The sequence below is a fragment of the Vidua chalybeata genome, chromosome 17 (assembly GCF_026979565.1).
Source record: "Vidua chalybeata isolate OUT-0048 chromosome 17, bVidCha1 merged haplotype, whole genome shotgun sequence".
NCBI classification, from domain to species: Eukaryota; Metazoa; Chordata; class Aves; order Passeriformes; family Viduidae; genus Vidua; species Vidua chalybeata.
The window spans coordinates 14,752,410-14,760,493 of record NC_071546.1 but is presented as its reverse complement, the minus strand read 5'-3'; the positions used below and the strand labels follow the sequence as shown (position 1 = coordinate 14,760,493).

General features: G+C 54.9%; 1 long non-coding RNA gene and 3 other non-coding genes across 4 annotated transcripts; all 4 read left to right on the top strand.

The window, feature by feature from the left end:
* The first annotated feature begins 2,652 nt into the window (after positions 1–2,652).
* LOC128796908 (uncharacterized) lies at positions 2,653–6,478 on the top strand. The gene is made up of 5 exons (XR_008433925.1): positions 2,653–2,748; positions 3,106–3,216; positions 3,882–4,017; positions 4,781–4,908; positions 5,906–6,478. It is a non-coding gene; the product is annotated as an uncharacterized LOC128796908 (long non-coding RNA).
* Positions 2,954–3,037, top strand: LOC128796929 (small nucleolar SNORD12/SNORD106). Its single transcript, XR_008433940.1, has one exon. It is a non-coding gene; the product is annotated as a small nucleolar SNORD12/SNORD106 (small nucleolar RNA).
* On the top strand, positions 3,692–3,782 carry LOC128796927 (small nucleolar SNORD12/SNORD106). The gene has a single exon (XR_008433938.1). It is a non-coding gene; the product is annotated as a small nucleolar SNORD12/SNORD106 (small nucleolar RNA).
* LOC128796928 (small nucleolar SNORD12/SNORD106) lies at positions 4,619–4,709 on the top strand. The gene has a single exon (XR_008433939.1). It is a non-coding gene; the product is annotated as a small nucleolar SNORD12/SNORD106 (small nucleolar RNA).
* Positions 6,479–8,084: the final 1,606 nt, after the last annotated feature.

The window sequence follows — 8,084 nt, the reverse complement described above, 5'->3', positions numbered from 1 at the left end:
CAGAGCTGCCAGGGCAGAGCAGGGAGGGCTGGGCTCACCATCTTCCACTCCTGGTTTCAGTGCCTGACAGCCTGACTCCCCAAGGAAGAAATACGACTTTGTGATCCATCAGCCTTGGTTTCAGGATTAAGATCTGAAAGAATTTGTGCCAAATTTTTTGGGAATGTTGACCTGCAAGATAGCTAAAATGCACCTTTTAACTCTTGTAAAAGGCTCTGTAGGAGAGCCAAATGGGAATGGGAAGCAGCCTGGAGCCATAGCAGTAGTCCATTCTGTGAATTTTGTGTTTGGGATTTTTCCTATTCTAAAAGAACAGTGTATGTGATTTGGCAGAAGCTCATGAAGCTTTTTTTCCCAGCCCCCATCAATGTGCTGATTGTTTTATTTTGACTATCACAGTGAAGCTGCTCACCCAACAGTTCAGGAGATCTCTTCATGGTTTTCTTGATACCTTTTTTTTTAATAAAGTCTATTTTCTGGAAAATCACAATCTGAATTAGAAATGTCAAGAATATTGTAGGCATCTGGTGCTGATTTTCTGGTTTAGGTTATTTTGTTGGGAAAGCAGAGGTTGTATGCCAACCAAAGTTTGGATTTCTTCCTAGTCAGTTTTGATTTTAAAAGAACCCTGACATAAGAATGTAGCAGTTAAGAGGATGGCACATGAAACATTAATCTAACAAGGCCTTGTTTAGCAATTCAAGAACATTTCATTTTTTCCCATCCTCCTTGCCCAGAGAAAAGAATGGTTCTGTGCTGGCACTCGTGAGCTGGCACGTGGGAGATGCTGACAGAATCCCTGTGAGGGATGGGAGAGAATACAAATACATTCTTGGGGGCTGTGGTACTTAAAAAAGAAACAAACGTGTCTTTTAGCATTTACCATAACCCTGAGCACGCCTGTGAGGCTGGGCAGGGCAGAGTGTCCCCTGGTGCCCCAGGATGGGCTGTGGGGCACCAGAGCTCCTGCTGAACTCCACTGGAATGAGGAGAACAGGGACTGGAGACTTCTGCTGCCTCTTGAGGAACTTCCTGAGTTCAATGAGCCCGACTGAGCTGAAGAACCCATTTAGCTAGAGATATTTTCCACCTGGTTTTGCCAAGGGGAATAAAACCCAGACATAAAATTGAATAAATTTAATACTAAGTTCTGCTGCAGCTGTTGACTATCTGAGATGTCCTCACTTTCCCTTCCTTGCCAAGCTAGGCAACACAAATCACGTGTACAGTTCCTTTTGTGTTGTGCATGTGACGGGTTTGCAGTGTAACAAGATTAGTTTTCCCTGAAATCCTCTTAAAATGTCCTTCCTTTGATTGTCTTTTCATCTTTTGGTGTTCTGGTACTTGGATTAACAGCACTGAGATTTATTCCACGAGTCCTGTTTGATAAGCTGCTTTCAAAAATTATTTGCCTACAAACACACTTAATTTGGAAAAAGCATTTTAACAGAAGCTGAATTAAGCAGTGTGTATTTTACAAATACACACAAAAGAAAAAAACCCAAAGCACGGAGCCATGACAGGATTCTGAGCCAGTCTGGACCAGAGCTTCTTCCTGCAGGACACAGCTCTTCCTCTCCTATCTTTAGTCCCAGCTGCTGTAAAGGCTTCGTTCCTCTCCCTGCCGTGCCCCTGCGTGACTCCATTCCAACCCCATCTCTTCAGCCGGTGTTCCAGAGACAGAAGCTCCTGCCGTCCCCGGGAGGCCAGCTCGGGCTCCTGCGGCTGCTGCAGAGCCCGGCCGCGGTGGCGGCGATGGACTCGCTGCAGGCGAGCGGGGCAGGGACCGCCCGCCCGGGCTGCACCAGAGCCGCGGGACTGCCTCCACACCCCGTTCCAAGGAGCATTTTAACTACAAAAATCACCACTCACGGCAGGGCTTGGCTTACAAACCGGGTTGTTTTCATGCAACACACATCCTTTGCTTTCTCCTTTGCTTTCTATTCCGTTCCTCACGTTACTCAGTGGCAAACTATTTAACGGAACATAATTTACCTGCCTAAAGCACCTAAAAGCCAAGTACCTGTGATGTGTACCCCAGACAGCAGAACCAGGGCTGAGCGGGCTGCTCGGGCGGCTGCGGCTCTGGGCTGCCGGGGGAGCACGGCCGTGATGGATGTCGGCGCTGCAGGGGCTCGGGCCTTTGCACAAGGCACTGAATATCTCTTAACTGTTGTTTTGTATTTTATTTTGTAAAAGAAAATTAAGTGTCCAAAGCCACACTTGCCGATCCCGGTAAAGGATACCAAAGGTACCGACAGCCCGGGTTCCGCTGCTCGCCTGCCCCCGGCCGCCTTGAGCCGCCCACAGCGCAGCGGGCCCCGGCCATGCGGCACAGCGCCCGCGCCGCGCGGCTCCGCGAAATGGCGGCTCCGGGCTGGCGACAGCGGCCGGCGGGCGGGCGGACAGACGGCCCGGCCCGGCCCCTCCCGTGAGCCCGGCCCGGCCCCTCCCGTGAGCCCGGCCCGGCCCCTCCCGTGGGCCCGGCCCCTCCCGTGGGCCCGGCCCCTCCCGTGGGCCCGGCCCCTCCCGTGGGCCCGGCCCCTCCCGTGGGCCCGGCCCCTCCCGTGGGCCCGGCCCCTCCCGTGGGCCCGGCCCCCGCTCCTGACGGAGCAGGAGCGGCTCCGCAGGGCCCCGCGGCTCCGCCCGACACGGCGGCGATGGCGGGGCGGGCCCGGGGCGGGGCCCGCGGAGCCCATAAAAGCCCTGGCGCCGAGCTCCGCGGCCTCTTGCTCCGGATCGGCCGAGGTGGGTGCGCTGCTGGTGGGGCTGGGAACGTCCGGGCTTCCCCTCTGCCCCTTCCTGGGGGTGGGCCGGGCCTCTGCGGGCGGCCAGGGGCGTCTCTGTGCCCGCCCGTCCGCTGCGGCATCCGCCGCGCCGTGTGAGCGCCTCGCTGCCGCTCGGCCCGGGGCCGGGCCGCTAGGGCGGCTCGCACGGAGCTCCCCGGGCGTTCGCTGGTACAGGTGATGACTCTTTCCCCGTCAGAGCGACAGTGTTGACTTTCGCTGTCCAAGCCAGGTCGTGTCTGAGCACCAGCGGAGCGGCCGCGGGCCGGTGCTGACCGTCCGCTGCTCCCGGTACTCACCGTGCTTTGTTTCCCCGCAGGGCGGCGGAGCCCAAGGCGCCTGCCGGAGCCCCGTGCCTGGAGCCAGGCCGGCGATGGGGGCACTTCCCCGGCGTGCGCCGGCAGGCCCGAGCCTCTGCCGGGGCCAGGCGGTAAGTATGCAAAATAACTGTTGAGTACCGAATAGAAACCGCACGTGTTTATATTTGCTCTCTCGAAGGAGGTACTGAACTATCTGGTCGCGCATTGCCAGGGCGGTGTCCCTCGTGCAGGAGCCCCGCGGGCCGGGGCTGCGGGGGCCCTGGGCTGTGTGCGGGCCTGGCCGCACGGTCCGGTGCTCGTGGCCACGTGGGCACCAGACCTGGGGCTGCAAAAGGCAGTAATAATCTGTTAATCTCTTCCTGACGCCTCTTTTCCCATTAAACGTGTTGGCTGTCTTGAACTCTGCTTTAGAGCACCCATACATTGTTCTCCATTTTTTGGGGAATATGTCCCTGTCCTGTGTACTTGCAGAACGTGCCGACCAGCCACATTTTTGGGGGAAGAATTTACATTAACTCCCTCATTGCCCATAGTTCTGCCAGGGAAGGTGGGTGGTGGGTGTGCACCCACAGCTCCTAGGGACTTGCTGGTGTAAGTGATGACTGAATTTTTTCCCCATCAGAGCGACAGTGTTGATCTCTTGCTTTTCAAGCCAGATCGTGTCTGATGCACCAGCAGGGAAATGCTGCTGTGTCTCACACCCCGGTTTTAAGAAATGCCCAAAATACTAGTATCAGGGCCCTGATGCTGATGGTTCCTTTTGGCTTTACCCCAGGGCACTGTGAAGGCAGAAGTGGGGAGTTGAGCCTTGGGGAGACCTGAAATTAAGGATGCAGTTGACAGTGAAGAAATATGTGATGTGGGCAGTTCTCTGGCTTGCTCCACCGTGCCTGAATCTCTAGCAAATAATGGTAAGTCTTTGAAGTAAATTTATAAAGGGGAAGGGGAAGAAATACTTTCTGCAAGGCAGTTGCTTCCAGTTTATCCCTAGAGACAATACTGAGGAGTGTTAACTTAGGTATGGTAGAAGTGAGAGTACAGGGATTTTTCTTCCTGTGGAAGCATTGCTTTGAGGTCCTTTGGGCCTCCTGTTCCATCATGTCCAAAGTGAAGAGCAGCCAGCAGGCCGGGAGGCTGCAAGCTGCCCATGTGTGTGCTGAGCAGGAACAGCACGGTGGCTTGCAGCTCCGTCCTGTTGGCTTCCCTGCTGCGTTGTGTTCAGAGGGCTCTTTTTAAAGGCACTGTATGGACATCCGTGGGTGCTGGGCAGCCCCAGCAGCTGCCCCAGTAAGGAACAGGAACCACTGGCTGAAGTGTGTCCCTGTGGGAGGTGCTGCTGGCAAGGCTCTTTGTTCCTGACCCTTGCTGGCCAGGTTAAGGGAGTGCAAAGGGGTTGGCAATGTGGGCATGGCTCTGCCTCTGCTGTTAGCTCATAGTGCCTGTGGCTCTGCCAGGGCACGTGGGAGTGTGGCACAGCTGCTGTGGGTGTGCACCCACAGCTCCTAGGGACTTGCTGGTGTAAGTGATGACTGAATTTTTTCCCCATCAGAGCGACAGTGTTGATTTCTTGCTGTTCAAGCCAGATCGTGTCTGATGCACCAGCAGGGAAATGCTGCTGTGTCCCACACCCCGACAGGGTCTGGTGCTGACAGTTCCCTTTGCCTTTACCCCCAGGGCACTGTGAAGGCAGAAGTGGGGGGTTGAGCCTTGGGAGACGAAGCTGCAGCTGACAATGAAGAGGTGTGGATGAGGACATTGCCTGGTTTGCTCCACCGTGTGTGCCCTGTTGTCAGGGTAGAATGGTAAGTCTTTAATTCACCTGTGTTCACTGGCTTTAATAAAGAAAAAGAGAAAGCCTTTTTCCAAGGAAGTTGCTTCTGCAGTGCCTTGACAAGTTAAAGTCCCTGGAGGTTTGGCAGCGTGGGGATTAGTATTGCAGAAGGGGCCTCTTGTAAGTGCTAAAACCTGAGCATTCCTGTTAAAAAACTCCAGTTTCCTGCAAGGAAGTTCCTATTAGTTGAAGTTCTTTCCAAAGATCTTAAATTGGTGGCAGAGAGGTCTGAAAGGTTTCAATTAAACTTCAAGGGCATAAATGTAATGTTTTTGTCTTGCCCTATTTAAACAGTGTTGAAACAAGGTACTTCTTGCAGAGTCCAGGAGCTTTTGTTCTTTACAGTTTTTGGGTTAACCCTCCCCCCAGTGGGAGGTTCTCAGTGTCTCGAGAAGTGGATGAAAGTCATGCTTTCAGCAATGTGTCTGTTTGCAAGAGAGGGACTACTTTTGGTGTTCTTTTTGTTACTTGAAGATAAACTATGTGACATCTGAAAACCTGTCTGGTTAGCATTTCACTAATTCTTTAGAAAATGTGCTTAACAGAGCTTTATCAGATCAACAGCTGTTGCCACTGGCTTGTCCAGTTCCAGCCTCATGTTGCTGTTGAGGTGCAGGTGCTCTGTCTCCAGGGAGGCTGAAGTCTCCCAAGAGCAGGACTGTGCCCTCTCTGAGCAAAAGGACACAAGTGCTCAGTTCAAATGGTGGAGCTGGTTTAGCTGACTGAATGTGTCTCTGGCACTCTGCTCTGTTAGTTCCCCCTGGCTGATGTCAAGTCCTGCTCTAAAAGCTCCCACAGTGCAGTTTGAGTTCATCCTGTTTGGAGTGTCTGGCAAGGAGGAAACTACTTCTATTTACAGAGCAGCTGTTGTCTAGTGGTTTTTATGGGGGGTCGGGTGGATTTGAAAGCTGTATATTTGCTGTTTGTGGTACAGTGGAAAGACAAAATGTTGTCTGTTCTCTTGACAGGTTGAGATTTATAAAAAGTTGTCCTGGGCCCTACTGGGGTTCCAGTGTTCTGCTTAAGAAGATGGATGGCTCTGCTGCTCCCATGCTGCTGCCTGGGATCCTCATTCAAGTGACAACATTCCCATACCCTGCCATAGCTCTGACCTCTCAAAGCTGTCAGGAGTGATGGATTTGTGTCCTGCCGACTTAGATGGAGGGTGTTAACGTTTTCTGTCCCCTGGGTACAAGGCATGTAACTGGAATGGCTTCTGGAACTTGCTGCATGTTTAATGCAGCTTTTCTGCAGGGCTTTTTTCTGCAGGGGCTGCATTCCCTGCCTGGCAGCTCATGTTGTCCTGCCACAGTCATGAAAGGCAAGGAAGCCCCTCCTGGGAGCAGCTGTCAGGTACAGGAGGATGGCCTTGTGTGAAAGGTCAGCAGTCAGGGTTTGGTTCTCCCCTGCCATCCAGAAAGCTTCAGTGGGGTATCCCTGGCAGCCTGTGAAGTGGGCAAGGGCTGTCTGGGGTGCTGCAGCACAGTGTGTTTCTGTACTGTTGGAAGCCTGGTTTTAATAAAATCTTGAGTAATGGGCGAGTTTGGCTGGTAGCTGAAGTTCTTGACCTGTGTTTAACAGCTCACTCTGGATCTCCCAGCGGTTTGGGGAGTTGCAGAGCACAGCACCAGTGTGCTGCTGAGAGCGGTGCTGGAGCTGCCTGCTGCCTCAAGCCAGGAGGTTTGTGGCTGCAGAGCTCCACATACCCTGGGGCAGAAGTGCCTGGCTGAGGCTTGTGGCTGCTGCTGTGCTGCAGAGAGGTGCAGTCTGCTCAGCTTCTGTGTGATGGATTGGTTTCAGTGGTTCTGGGATGGGACTTGAGGTGCCTGAGCTGACTGTGGCCTTAGGCACGTATGCTTAGGAAACAGCAATGATGGAAAATCACCTCTTCAACATTCAAAGCAGTCTTCAATTAAATTGAGTAGAGATTTTTCTTATTCAATTAATGTAAGCAGCCTGATCTCTTAAAACTGCTTACTGGTGAGGGACCAGAATTGCTGCTAATACAATTACTTTCATTAATGTAATGAGCAGACCTACCAGCAAACATTCTGTAGGGAGAGAGAGAGTGCTTGTCCAGTGGGAGCTGGAGGCACAGGTGCAGCTGAAACATGTTCTTGGCATGTTTTATTGCCTCTGCAAGAACAGTTGCTCAGGTCAGGTTTCAAGCTCTGCTGCTACTGCATATATTCATCAGAATGAAATTTGAAACTTGGGAGGTTACTAATCCACCCTGTTTGGTAGGTTACTAATCCTGGGCAACCCCTGAAAGCTGGAGAGATGGTTTGGGCACCTGGGGCAGGGTTTTGAGTACCTGGGGGCAGGGTTTGAGCACCTGGGGCAGGGTTTTGAGCACCTGGGGCAGGGTTTGAGTACCTGGGGCAGGGTTTGAGCACCTGGGGCAGGGTTTTGAGTACCTGGGGGCAGGGTTTGAGTACCTGGGGCAGGGTTTGGGGACCGGCGGAGCTGCAGCCCGCAGGGGGCGCTGTGCCCGGCCCGCAGGGGGCGCTCTGCTGCCGCTGCCGCTGCTCAGGGCGGTGCCGGCCGAGCCCGCGGCCCCAGAGCCCCCGGACCTGCCCCGGTGTCCCCAGAGCCCCCAGACCTATCCTGGTGTCCCCAGAGCCCCCGGACCTGCCCCGGTGTCCCCAGAGCCCCCAGACCTATCCTGGTGTCCCCAGAGCCCCCGGACCTGCCCCGGTGTCCCCAGAGCCCCCGGACCTGCCCCGGTGTCCCCAGAGCCCCCAGACCTATCCTGGTGTCCCCAGAGCCCCCGGACCTGCCCCGGTGTCCCCAGAGCCCCCAGACCTATCCTGGTGTCCCCAGAGCCCCCAGACCTATCCTGGTGTCCCCAGAGCCCCCGGACCTGCCCCGGTGTCCCCAGAGCCCCCAGACCTATCCTGGTGTCCCCAGAGCCCCCAGACCTATCCTGGTGTCCCCAGAGCCCCGGACCTGCCCCGGTGTCCCCAGAGCCCCCAGACCTATCCTGGTGTCCCCAGAGCCCCCGGACCTGCCCCGGTGTCCCCAGAGCCCCCAGACCTATCCTGGTGTCCCCAGAGCCCCCGGACCTGCCCCGGTGTCCCCAGAGCCCCCGGACCTGCCCCGGTGTCCCCAGAGCCCCCAGACCTATCCTGGTGTCCCCAGAGCCCC